This window comes from Haliotis rubra, unplaced genomic scaffold (genome assembly GCF_003918875.1).
Source record: "Haliotis rubra isolate DU_JTF1 unplaced genomic scaffold, ASM391887v1 Scf12, whole genome shotgun sequence".
Taxonomy (NCBI): domain Eukaryota; kingdom Metazoa; phylum Mollusca; class Gastropoda; order Lepetellida; family Haliotidae; genus Haliotis; species Haliotis rubra.
Window position 1 is genome coordinate 1210226 of NW_025765114.1, and position 15164 is coordinate 1225389.

Genomic DNA, 15164 nt, shown 5'->3' on the forward strand with positions numbered 1-15164 from the left:
ATTGATTTAGAATACCTACTAACTCAATTTGCCGATGATACAACTATAATTTTAGACGGGTCTGAGCGCTCATTTAGGGAAACATTACAAGTACTTGATACATACGCATCCTTCTCTGGACTTAAAATACATATTGACAAAACTAAAGTTATTTGGATAGGTTCGAAACAATATTCAAGTTTGCAATACTGCACAGAATACAATCTTGACTGGACTCAAAAGCCATTTGTACTCTTAGGCATACTATTTCAACATAATAAAGCAGAACTGGTGGGAAAAAATTATAAAGATAATATAAAAACAGTTGACAAAGTAATGAAAATGTGTACTCTGAGAGACCTTACACCTTTAGGAAGAATAACTATTCTAAAGAGCTTGATTTTACCAACACTTAATCATCTTTTCACCTCGCTAGCAAACCCTAAATTAGAAACGATAGTGAACCTCCAAACGAAATGTTTCTCCTTTATTTGGAAAGGTAAACCTGATAGAATAAAACGATGTCTGATAACAAAAACATACCAAGAAGGTGGTCTAAAAGTACCAGCTATACTTGAAACAATTAAGTCCCAGAAAATATCATGGATCAGAAGATTATTCGTACATGACTCAAACATAAATAATCTTTTATATACTTCACAACCAGTGAGCAAACTAAACCCCATAGAAATGGGACCATTGTATCTGAAGACACAGTATATTCCAAAACTCATAAGCCCATTCTGGAAAGACGTATTTGAAGCCTGGTCTGAATTACAAGGACAAAGTAAATATCTCAGCAATCTCAGCAGACAGTACATATGGGCAAATGATAAGATAACAATAGGGAGAAAACCAGTAGTATATGACCGCTACCTACAGTCAAATGTAAAATTTATAAATGATTTCTTAAAAGATAACAATACATTCCTTTCTTATAAAGAATTCGTAGAACTGTATGGGGTTAAAACAAATTTCCTTGAGTATACAGGATTATTATCTTCATTGAAAACATATTCAAAACAGAGTTCGTTAAAAATTAATATTCAGAAAGATTTACCTTTTATTCCTCCTAATTTGGAAATACTACTCAAAGCTAAGAAAGAATGTAGCATATTTTACAACAGGCTTCTTCACAAGGAAGCTATAAGCCAAAAACTGTTTTATCAAAGTAAGTGGGAAAAGAATTGAACATAAATATCACTCTTAATCTATGGAAGACACATAATTTATACCATTTCGAGAATCATATAGTGCTAGGCACAGATGTCTTCAATACCGTATTCCCCATAGGATCCTTACAACCAATAAAGATTTATAATAATACAAACTAATAGAATCACCACTATGTACATTTTGCGATGTTGAAATAGAATCTATGATTCATTTCTTATATGAATGCAAACATGTCAAAAAGCTGTGGCAAGATCTACTAGAATGGATTGAAAATGAAACAGAGACCCATTTGAAATTAAACGCAGAAACCATTATTCTCGGATTCAAAGAGAGAAGAAATTATGTACTGAATTTTATTTTCATATTAACTAAAGAGTACATATATTCTAGAAAGTTAGCAAACATTGTACCTTCTCTCGCTAGTCTGAAACCAAAATTGAATTACAATTACCACTTACACAAATGTAATGCATACTCTCACTGCAAATACGACACTTTTGTTACATTTTGGTCGTCTTGCCACAATCTATTTACATAGATAATGACTTTGTAATTTGACTCCTATATAAAGCAACAAAAATGCTGACTTGTTAAATGTGCATGATATGCTGTACCCAGATCAAAAAGAAATAAAGTGATAAAAACATATCTAATCGTGATTCTGTAACACCACGTCATTCCGCACAAGAACATCAACGGTGGACCACATGCTGCACGTGTTTGTCAGGAGTTTCTAGCACACCTTACATGGCGGCGCAGTATTTATCAAGAAAACTGAGTCTTTCCCAATCTTAACCAAGGAAGAATGTTATTTTTAACTTATATACCGACAACTGACGACCCAATGTCATGTTAAATTGAAAATCAAATTTCAAATATCGAGCTTGAAACAAGCTGCCGCTACCGCAGCTTGGTCAGTCTCTTGACAACAACAAACGATTAAAACGAACGATTACGTATATCTTTCTTCAGTTAAATCAGTATTTCAGTTTGTGACCAATTTACCATATAAGGCACAAACGACGAGTGTCCAAACTGTCTTCTGGAAAAAAGCATGAGGTTAACATTCTATTGTCACTTTGCATGGTATTCATTTATTTGGGTAAGTGCTGCCACCCGGTATATCCTTGTAATTCCGCAAGTTCAGTTAGGAACAGTTTACTTAAATCAGTGCTCAGACGTCATTTGCAATGTACCAGAATGCATGTCCGGTCATAGACGAAACGAATATCTCTCCTGATTAGTGATCTTTCTGTATGTTTTAGGATTGAAAAAATAGAATACAAATTTCAATTGTTGAGACAGTATTTGATCTAAGCACATAGAAAATGGTATCGCTTCACCTACGTGTATGATTTTTCACCCTTATATGGCCATTTATATTCATATCTTAATTATGTTTGTATGATTATTTTGACTCTTCGGGCGCCCCCATACACTGACTTTAGATAATGTAATACGTATACCCGTTATTACGCATGTATCAAGTTTTAGTAAACTGCTCTTACACCTCGATAACTTGGAAAATCTAGCCTGCTCAAATGGCATGACATTGTGTGATGTTGGTTGTCATCCATCGACTGTCCACCGCTAACTAATGACGTTATGAACCATCAGCGTTCAGATCCATTACGAGTGACATCTCCAAGGGAGGAAACTGACCTTTTCCGAATCACAAGACTTCATCCGTTCAAGTGGAATGTTGAATACAGAGTAGTCCACATCGTCGTTTGCAAAACAAAACGGTCCGAAATAGCCTGAAATCGCCCGGGGATTATCATGCCAGACGACCTACCAGACGTCCATTGCAGATACTCATGTCATTTCCTGATTATTGTATGCCAGAAGCATAAACATGGCCGAACTTATTAACGTCATACTACCATCGGTGTCAGCACTACATCTATTAGTATTCCCGTAAATCAACAATGAAGTTTCATTACCACACCGGCAAGGAGTGTCGCGGACCAGCGTGGAGATAGGGCAAGATGAGAGCACCATTGTCTGCATGCGTAAATGCAATCGTTCTAGAAGATAGTATTCCAATACCTAACGAAGTCGAATTGTCAGACTACAAAACAGTCAGTGTTATTATTGTCTTTTTAATCTAGAAATCTTTTACCACAATTGCAACCATCATTTTGAAGTAACCTTGTATATCATGTTCAAGTTTATGTTTTTGTGAGCATGATCCTCCACTGTTCACTATCAAGCCGTCTCAGTGTATGTACTTGTATACAAACAGTATACGTAACAGTGAAATGATTGGCAGAATTACCCGATTACCATTTCTCTTGAAAAGGCAGCAATTTCCTCTATTTCTTTGTCGTCTGATTATGCTGAGTTACACACAGTTGACATAGCTTACGTCAAAAGAAAAAGAGGTCGCCTGACACATGAACAGGATGACACAGACCTACTCGGATCACCTGGATAGGTTATCACCACACTTGAGATATAGTATCTGGTCAACAATATTCCGTACTTTGCATCTCCGGAATCGTTTCGGTTACGTCTTCAGCGTCGAATGTCGTTGGGGATAGTGGCCAGACAACTAGGGGCTCAGGGGAATAGATCTTTAAGACCTTACAGAGGCCAGTTATTTACACTCTGATTGAGATGGCCAGTACTGTACGTCGTCGGCCCCGACGTGACTGGCAGGAGGTCGCCATCACTTCGGTGTGTTTACGACTACGAACGGCGGCATGTTGCATTCAGAACGTTGTGCTGTATGATGAAGAGGGTGCTATGGCGTGAGGGGGATTTTGGGGGCGACACCTCACCACAGAACAATTCTGAGATGTCAAGGATCGCCTGCGACCGCATCCCCCAGCCCATCGGCTCTCCAAGAAAATGGCCACGTATTCTTCGTGCTGCTGTGAGACAACCGATTTTCGCGTCGTTCAACAGGGGCTGGTGTCATGTATACACGCTATTAATGAGACGTGTCTTCGAACTTGAAGATGCATTTGTCCAGTTTCAATTACGTTGAAAGCCCCTCTTTTTGCTGCCCTATTCCTCAATTCTGACAACTGTGATGCCCATATCGATAGCTGTATGACAGTCATTTTAAATGTTTATTTTGTTGCGAATTTGATCTTTTCAATTCATTTTACTTCAAGCATCAATCATTTGGGGTTTACAAACTAGATCCATAAAAATCTACAGTAAAGCTTCTTTTGGACGCCAGTTTATTATAGCCACATGTATGATTTGTTTGTTTAACCTGTTTACATGATCTCACAATTGTTTCTTTGTACACAGTACTGATTTGCACCGATACTTGTTTTAGCCTTAATACGACCGGTTTCATGTTTAAAGGTCACATAAACCCTAGGGGGTACAAATACATAAATCACTAACTGGCATCGTTATAAATGAAACCCCGTCATTAAAACTACGCATTTCGACCTTTAATTGACTTAAATCAACTTTTTTTTGACAACAGTGCACAATTCTCACCCGCGAACGAAATTTCAACCAATCAGAGCGGGGCGCCTCTGTGACGTCATATGAGGAATAGCTTTGAGAGCCGATGCAGAATTCATCTACATTTTAGGGGTTAAATTATCTTGTTTACAGGCTTGTATAAACCTGAAATCGTGACAATTGTTGTGGAAAATGAAAGCTATATGTTCTCACAATCTACTGTCATTTAATTTTCTCTCCCGCTTTGCCTAGTTTCCGAGTTACAACTTGTTTTCATAGACGATTCTGTCAAAATCGATTGGTGTCGTTAGGCCCTATTTGTATAATGACTGATCCAAATTGATCCCATTTCTGTGTTGTTTTACCTCGATATTTAATCATGTCATGTAAAAATCTGTTTGTATTCTCAAAACAGTGTCGGCCCATAAGTTTTCACATGCAATACAGCAATTAATACTCCCCTCGTTGTAACCCGTGTTAGGTGGTATAAACCTACACATGTTATTTGTCATCATTCACTTGATGGTCAGTTAATGAATTTATAACAGGTATAATTAGTGGTAACACACTTAGATTACCCGACAAAGGTTCCCATTTGGCATTTCTTGTGTCTGGAGTAAATATTCAACATTATAAACATCGATCAAAGGATTAACCGATAACACGCTGATTGATTAATTACTTTATCTTACACAGCGGAATTGTCAAAAGGTAGTGTTTATGTATGTAGATTTACTAATCTATACTGAATACACTCTGTCGTGTCGGTGTCTGCGTAAAACAACGTCCTTCTTTCAAAGGATTAACCGGCAATACATTGATTGATTGCCCATTATTGGCTAACTAAATTACTGTTTTAAAGAAAGGCGGACATTATGCAATTAGTTGCCAGGTGTGCTATCTTGGGTGACCAATGAGACTATACACCAATACCTGAAAAGATTTATCACTTTTTCGTATATTAAACTGTTAAAAGACACATCATTTGGAACAGTTTTGTGGATATTGATGGATACATTCCTCGAACAAGGTAATGGCCTGATATTGTTCCTATAACTTTAATCTGTTTTAATTTTAATATTTGCATTTTGTTTTTATTCATTTGTCGTAGCATTCAACAGAATCATTGTTTTCGCCGTGAAGTGTAATGAGACAGACAACATGCACTAGGGTGTGTGTGCGAATTATGATTCACATTGGCAAACTATAAAATGTCTAGATATTACAGTTCTGTTATAAATTCACTATAAGTATCAGCAGATCGTCTGCTTTTTATTTAGTTTCAAAATGCATACAAGTGTGATAATAAACTAATTAGGATTATAAGACCAAATATAAAGACGCACATTGACTAGTATCTACATACTGGTGAGTGGACATTAACCATGGAATGTAGCAAGAAATTTCTCGCGCAGTATTGTGACTTCGACCCCACCTCGCTTCCGTGGAAGAAATCGTTATGTTATAAGCTGTGTCATGCAAAATCCGTTTGGTTATGATTCCAATACATATTTAACAACGAGTAGAAAGTAGTCTTGATTTTCTAACTTGATGAAAACAAACTATAATCTCATTAATTCTAACAGATTTTTTATTTTTAAAATGGCGGCGCCCTGTCGGGAACATCCGCCAGTCTGAGGATAAATGGTATTTAGGTTTGTTTTCACCGAGTTACAAAATCAAAACTACTTTCTACTGGTAGTAAAATATGTATTTTATTGATGGCCAATAGGATTTTGCATGACATAGCGTATATCATAACAATTTCTCTCGTGGCAGCGAGGTGGGTGTCAATATAATACTACTTACAATATTATTGTTACTTCGACCACAACCTCACTTCCGAGGAAGAAATCGTTATGTTACAAGTTGTGTCATAGAAAATCTTTATGGTCATCAATCATATGCATATTTTACTACAACTAGTAAGTAGTTTTGATTCTTTAACTTCCGTGAAGCGATCTGAACACAAGTAAGACATCGTTTCAGGCTTCCACAACGCTCGCTTCGCACTCACAAACATAACCCATTTAGCACGAACTGCGGGGTCCTGTGGAAATCTGTGCATGGGGACACCATCGCCCGACCCCTAGGAGCAATTGACGACAAAGCAACGATTCGGCATGTCGTCGTTGATGTCGAGAAATCATCAAAATGATGAGCGTGCTACACATTTTCTATACAACTAACTGAAAATCGTTCCTCATATGACGTCACTGCAGTGCTCTGGCGACAGAGTTACGTAACCTGTCTGTGGTTTCGTTGGCGGGCGAGAGGGAAGCAGGCGACTTTTTGGCCACTTTTAATCGCTCGGTATTAATTAACCACAAGTTTTTTAAAGAATAAATTTGGTGTTCCGCATAAGACTAACCACAAATCTTTCATATGTAATGGTTAAAAGAGTAACAAAAAACAAAGTTTAGTGGTTCTTTAAGTTTATCATTCTTATTGTGAAAAACGGTATATTTAAACATGAGGCACCGATATTCAGATATGGAAAATCCTTCGCTAGATTTAAAAATCCACGTTAATTAATAACTTGTAACTAATGACATGGCTGTATAGAGGTATCTGTTTACCACTGATAACTGGGCAGTAACGGGGAGGGTGATGTAATGCTTATGCTTTACACTGCTGCAATGCCAAAATACTTGAGAATAGGAAAAATAAATATATACTTTAAACAAATCCCAATTTCAAACAAAATGTTGATCCTTTACATAAAATTTTGTTTTAGACCTTAACTTCCTATATTGGTGGCAAATCAACCATGCTAGAGATAAGTTTAAGTCTGTAGTTGTGGAAATCAAAAGCGGCGACTTGACGCACTCTTATATGAATACTCGAAACCGGTAAGGACCGTCAGAGTTTAGGTCGACGATGATACTTCTCTGATATCCAAAACAGGGCTGCTGTACCACATTTCGATGACAATCCTCTGAACACAAGGCCAGACTGAGTCTTCACGGACGACAATGCTAGGCCACATCGTGCACGTCATGTTGGTGACAACGTGAGGAGCAACTCTATCTTGGCCCGCCAGGAGTCCAGATCTAAATCCCATAGAGCATGTTTGACACATTATAGGTTTCAGAATACACCAGAGAGATCCCCCAGTACAGAATCTTCATGTATTGGAACAAGTGAGTGAGTACCCCATCAAGAATGGAACGCAAAATCCCAGCGTCAAATTCAACGTCTGATACCGTCAGTGGGAAGGGTTTTGTTTGTTTGTTTGTTTGTTTGTTAAACGCCGCAATCAGCAATTTGGCTATTCATAATTAATCCAGTGATGCGATACATGTGACAACCAAGTCACTGAGCCTGATCACCCGATCACATTGGTCGCCTCTTACAAGCAATGTTTCATTCTCATATCACCTCGGAGGACTATTGACTATGTCAAAGTCATCCGAAAGATGTTGCATGTCCTACCCCGTCCGCCCTAAGTTGGATGTATAATGACAGATTTTGAAGTCGCCACATGGAAGGCACTTGGCCGACTCCTCCCCGATGTTAAGCTACGCGGCTGTGTTATCCACCTAACACAAGACAGGACATCAGGTCAACAATTGGGCCTGTACAAGCTGATTCCCGCTCTTCACAAAGATGCCAATCTCCTGCTACTCCATGCCCAGCTCCTCCATGATGGCAAGGCAAGTCACCCGATTTGTGAAGAAGTCTGCATCTGCTGACCAGTCAGAAATCTTTGCTGCTTGGTGGCGGTATAAAGAAGGAGAACAGGGCCCAACTGCGCTTCTGACGATGTGTTCAAGAGTGTATGCCCCAAGTGTGTTTGAAAGAACTTGTGAGAAACTGAAACATGCTGGAATGAACCTAAACTGTAGAGGCTCTGATACTTTAGTGCTTAAGAACTTTAAATTATAAAATATATATTCTGCCATTAAATGATTTTATTATTGCTATGATATTATGTTTCAATGTTATACAGTGGAAACTGCCTAAGTAAAGACCGCTTAACTAAACAGACCTGATAAGTAAACACTTTTCTTTGGTCCCGGCAAATTTCTTCATTAATTATCACTATTAGAGTCCGGTTAACTAAACTCGGATAAGTAAACAATACCGCTTAACTAAACGTCTTCTCACGGCCCCTGGAAGTAAAGTACTTAACAAAAGAGACTGGATAACTAAATTAGCGATCACCACATAATCCGACATGAGGGGCAGTCGTGTCAGTCTCCAGTCAAACAAACATCCTACTTACAGCTCGCTGGCGTCATGCAGTTGACAATACACTGACAACTGGAGGCCAGCCCTGATAAGTTGTTCATTGTTACATATGTATACATATACATGCATATGGTTGTCATTTGCAGGTTTTTATAAGTTTGGATAAGTAAAATACCTGATAAGTAAACAATCTTGGCGAGTCCCTTGAAATTTTACTTATCAGGTTTACACTATATATGTCAATAAAAAACAATAAGACAAATTCATCAATATCCCCCGCAATGGCAAAATACTCTTCATGATTATGTCTACAAGTTATGATTATGTCAAATATTTAGGTGTGTATATAGAAAAGTGGAAGGAGAGCATTGAAAAGTTTTTAAAGTTCTGCTCCAGAAAGGAGAACTATCACCAATTTCAGGCTAAGTCAAACTTGTTGCCAAGGAAACGCCAAAAGTATTCTATTCAGAATTCCAAAACTACCAAAAGGCAGCAGTACAACACCAGACCAATCTATGTGCCAAGTTTGGTGAAGAAATAGTGAACGGTTTTAGAGTTCAGCTCCGGAAAAGAGCACAACCACCAATTTCAGTCTAAGTCAAACTTGTTACCATGGAAATGCCAAAAATATTTTATTCAGAATTCAAAAAACTACCAAAAGGCACCAGTACACCGTCATACCAATCTATGTGCGAAGTTTGGTGAAGAAATAGTTAACGGTTTTAGAGTTCAGCTCCGGAAAAGAGCACTACCACCAATTTCAGTCTATCAAAGTCAAACTTGTTGCCATGGAAACGCCAAAAATATTTTATTCAGAATTCCAAAACTACCAAAAGGCAGCAGTACACCACCAGATCTATGTATGTGCCAAGTTTGGTGAAGAAATAGTTAACGGTTTTAGAGTTCTGCTCCGGAAAAGAGCACTACCACCAATTTCAGTCTATCAAAGTCAAACTTGTTGCCATGGAAACGCCAAAAATATTTTATTCAGAATTCCAAAACTACCAAAAGGCACCAGTACACCACCAGATCTATGTATGTGCCAAGTTTGGTGAAGAAATAGTGAACGGTTTTAGAGTTCTGTCTCGAAAAGAGCACTACCACCAATTTCAGTCTATCAAAGTCAAACTTGTTGCCATGGAAACGCCAAAAATATTTTATTCAGAATTCCAAAACTACCAAAAGGCACCAGTACACCACCAGATCTATGTATGCCAAGTTTGGTGAAGAAATAGTGAACGGTTTTAGAGTTCAGCTCCGGAAAAGAGCACAACCACCAATTTCAGTCTATCAAAGTCAAACTTGTTGTACACCACCAGACCAATCTATGTGCCAAGTTTGGTGAAGAAATAGTGAACGGTTTTAGAGTTCAGCTCTGGAAAAGAGCACTACCACCAATTTCAGTCTAAGTCGAACTTGTTGCAATAGAAAGGCCAAAAATATTTTATTCAAAATTCCAAAACTACCAAAAGGCACCAGTACAACACCAGACCAATCTATGTGCCAAGTTTGTTGAAGAAATATTGAACAGTTTTAGAGTTCTGCTCCAGAAAAGAGCACTACCACCAATTTCAGTCCAAGTCGAACTTGTTGCCATGGAAACGCCAAAAATATTTTATTCAGAATTCCAAAACTGCCAAAAGGCACCAGTACACCACCAGATCAAAGTATCTGCCAAGTTTGGTAAAGGAATATTGAACGCTTTTAGAGTTCTGCTCCGAAAATACAAATGTGCACGGATGGATGGGCGGACGGACGGAGTCCATTTTAATACCCCCCGCAAAACGTGTTGCAGGGGATAATGAAAAACATTTGTAATTTTTTCTTCTGTTCAGCCCATATGACTAAGAATAAGGCCCTTTTGACTTTCACCACGGCCCATTTGACTTGGCACTTCTTGGCGCTTTTGACGAGATCCCCATATTGCACCTCTGGATTACTATCCTAAGTTTACATGGGTATATAATACAAAAAATGCGCATACAAGTCTGTTGTCAATATGACATGATATGATGCATCCAAATGCATCACAGTTAGGCTCCGAACTTTTCAGAAAACCCTCATACAATATATCATAATATTATTGGGCAACTGATCACTTCTTCATGTACTTGAGCTGTTTGGTAAGGTATTACGTGATCATATTTGATAGTTGAACAGTAATGGCTAAACAGGTATTGACATCGTCATGTAATTGCCAGTGAACCTTTTGTGCCTGTCTGCGGGATATGAATATCAGTATTTAGTAAAAACAGAAAATAGCAAAAAAGTTGAGTTGGCATCATATTAGCAAAAAGGATTAAGTTTTTAAGAGCATGACCCTGCTTATGTATGTGTATCATTCTGTGTGTAAATATTCTTATATTTAAGTAATGTTACATGTTCAGACAGTTTGCTGTATTGTATAATTTATTGCCATGTACATTCATTTAACATACAGTAGAACACAGATATAGCGAACACGGATATAGCGTACAAACGGATATAGCGAACAAATTTAAAAGTCCCGTCAACAATCCTTTATGATATCATTAGAATTATACGCGAATAACGAACTCGTGAGTAGCGAATTAACGGCTATAGCGAACTGATTTACTACCCCCAAGCCCAATTAACGACGTGATTAGCGAACTCACTCAGTGTCAGCTCAGTGTCAGCTCAGCCACTTAGCGGTATGCATCAACCTTGTTGGCGGCGAATCAACATATTGTTGAGATTGTTGTGATTGTTAAACATGTTCTAGCTAATGTCTGTGAATGATAAATTCAGAATTTTAATGTTATGTCAATATACATGTATAAGAATAAAGATTTGTAGCCTCAGCATATACGTGTCTCTACATCTCTACAATCCAAGATGGCGGTCAAATGTGAATAACGAACACCGGATATAGCGAACTAAATTTCTTGGTCCCTTGGAGTTCGTTATATCCGTGTTCTACTGTATATGGATTTGATAATTAAATCGTAATTACGGACAGAAAAATTTAAGGTTTAATGGGCACGTTTGGGAATATCAACAAATTGCAATCATTCATTCAATCTTATCCAAGCCATATACATATCTCATCAAGGACATGCTTCCTTTATGCTTAGCACATTGCATTGTTTGGCTTGTGAAAGATGAGTAGAAGTTTTCACTTTTTAAAGAAACTATCAGATTACTGTGGCTGCTGAAAATGTAACCATCACCACGGTTAGTAGCCAACATTAATGATGAATCGGGACTGAGGTTTTGATGGGAGTAAGTGATTTAATGCAGATGGATGACATCTCTGATGTTCATTTGAATCTTGAGGCCACTGATGGAAAAGATGGTGGATGGAAACAAAATGACATTACTTATAAGTGTTTTCATGTATGGGCCCTTTTTAAGCCTAGGCAGCCTGTACTGGACCTTACTGGCCTAGGACAGGTTGTATTGGGTGAGTGAGTGAATTTAGTGAGTGAGTGAGTTAGTTTAGTCAGCAATATTTCAGCTATATTGCGGTGGTCTGGAAATAATTGAGTCTGGACCAGACAATCCAGTGATCAACAGCATCGATCGTCGCAATTGGGAACCGATGACATGTGGCAACCATAGGTTACTGAAAGCTAATATTCTAACCCGGACCTTCACAGGTCGGCTGTATTGGCCTTGCGCATGCTATATTGGTCCTGGGTAGGTTGCATCTGCTGTTGTTGTATGCAGGAGGGCTGTATTGGACTGACTGACTGAGTTTAGTTTTACGCCGCTTTTAGCAATATTCCAGCAATATCACGGCAGGGGACACCAGAAATGGGCTTAACACATTGTGCCCATGTGGGGATTCGAACCCGGGTCTTCGGCGTGACGAGCCAACGCATTAACCACTAGGCTACCCCACCGCCCCGGCTGTATTGGAAGTTGTTGGACACTGGCAGGCTCTGTAGGCTGTGTGAGTAGGCTGTATTGGTCCTGAGCCACCTTCAACACTTGGGATGAAACGGTACACTGATGCAGCTTGAATTTTCATGAAAATGGCTGTATCGTTTCACCCCTAGCCAATATAACTAAGAACAGTTACTAGATAAACATGAAACCATCCACATATCATACCCATAATCATGATAATAGATACTTCATTTTCAGAAGTGAATTTGAAATTCTAATTCTTGTTGTGATATTAGATTGAAGTGAATGGTTTGGGTTGCGGGTCATCAAACAAGTCAAATTTTAGAAATTGTATCATCTTGTATCGATAAAGAAAAATATTGTTATGCATTGTTTCATTGCATGAAAATTCAAGCTGCATCAGTGTACCGTTTCATCCCAAGTGTTGAAGGTGGCTCAGGACCAATACAGCCTACTCACACAGCCTACAGAGCCTGCCAGTGTCCAACAACTTCCAATACAGCCGGGGGCGGTGGGGTAGCCTAGTGGTTAATGCGTTGGCTCGTCACGCCGAAGACCCGGGTTCGAATCCCCACATGGGCACAATGTGTTAAGCCCATTTCTGGTGTCCCCTGCCGTGATATTGCTGGAATATTGCTAAAAGCGGCGTAAAACTAAACTCAGTCAGTCAGTCCAACACTTCATTTCAATATATATATGTCAGGGTAGAGATCCTACTGGTAGAGACTACGATTATATGGAATAACCTATGCAAGCAAGTGCAAGCTTATGCAAGCAAGTATAATAAGTTGGGATAATGTTTTCCTATTATTTGCCAGTTATAATTGAACTTATTTATTGTTATCTTGTTAACTTTATTTGTTAAGTCTGTTTTGGAGTAAGGTATTTTGTTTTTGTATTTTGAGTGGAGTCCAATTTGGCAGCTTGGTCTCATGATGTAAATACAGTGTTACAAACCATTTTTATTTTTTTATTTTGATATTGTTTACAGTGAGGTGTTAAATGTTTGTTATCAAAGTCTCAGTTAAAAGTAGGAAGTTCATTCAGATGTATTTCAAAACTTATGATCAGTAATTGTTATAAAAACACTACTTTCCAAAGAGGTGGGGAAATGACCAGGTGGGGATATGACAGATGGGGTAATGACCTGGTGGGGAATTGCCGTACACCTATCCTCCAAAAATGCCGACATGCCAAGACACCTATAGCTTATAACAACAGATGTAGGTGCAAAAAACAAGGAATGAAATGCTCAACAAAGTGCCACCCATTAACAACTAACGTGTGCCAAAATAAAGTTTGGTACTTATGATTATGCAGTGTTTGCCATGACGCAGAAAACCTGCATATTTGACTCACAAATTATCTCAAATACGCAGTGAATTTATAAGCTCGCGTCATTGTTGAGTCAATTCTCGACCTGGGCTGTTAGTTCAGATAACTTTACTTTAGTTTAAGTTTGAGTACATATTGTAATTTATTGTTGTTTAAAACTACTAAGTTTAATGTTTGCCAGTTAACTGCTCAGTGCTGATTAAATACCTGACCTGCCTTACTTGGACCTGTTGTTATTAAACAATAACAGTTGATCTCTTGATGAAAGAAGTTGACTCCCAAAAACATGTCCATGACTCCCTCTCATGACACCAGGGAGTAATAAATTTGTATGCCTAGGGCAAACACTGATTATGCAATTGATCTTGCTTGTAATCAGTTTTGTAATATATGTATATATTGTAATATGATCTCTCAAGTCACATTTGTATTTTTAGTCCTTAATATATATCTATAGAAGTGGAAACAGTCTAGTGTTATATCTGAATAAAATGCATAGTACTGTTTAGAAAAAGTGTCTTTGTTGTTTACCAACAGATCACACGGAGTTTCTACCAGTTGAAGACGACTGCAGCCTCTACTAGTAGGATCGGAGTTTCTACCAGTTGAATTGGAAAATGTACTGGTAGAATCTCCGATTCAACCAGTAGAGACTACGATTGCAATCTCTACTAGTAGGATCGGAGATTCTACCAGTAGAGACTCCGATCGCAGTCTCTACTGGTAGAGACTCAGTCTCTACCCTGACATATATATATAAACACTGATTCAGTGATATGTAATCACACATAATGAAAGTGTCTTTTAACAAACATACTCACACAAGAAACCAATTTGCATTTAACAATGGCATGTATTAAAGACATTTCTGATTATGATCATAAAGATGCATCATGCTTTGAATTTGATAGGGAATATCTGGAAAATGCAAAAACATGTTGCGAATATTTGTAATTGATGATTGCTCAGTTCTAACACGAAAGGTTTATAACTGATACATATCTGATTTACAACAGTCATCAAGTGTAGTTCTGATTTGCTGAACACCATGAGGGAACCATGGTGATGTGTTGGTTTTACTGCGTTTGAAATGAAACATGAAAGATGTGGAGTCATTTTGCAGCTTGTCCTGAAGCTAGCCTGGTCATGGAGGCAAATGTTTTAAAACTTGAAATGGT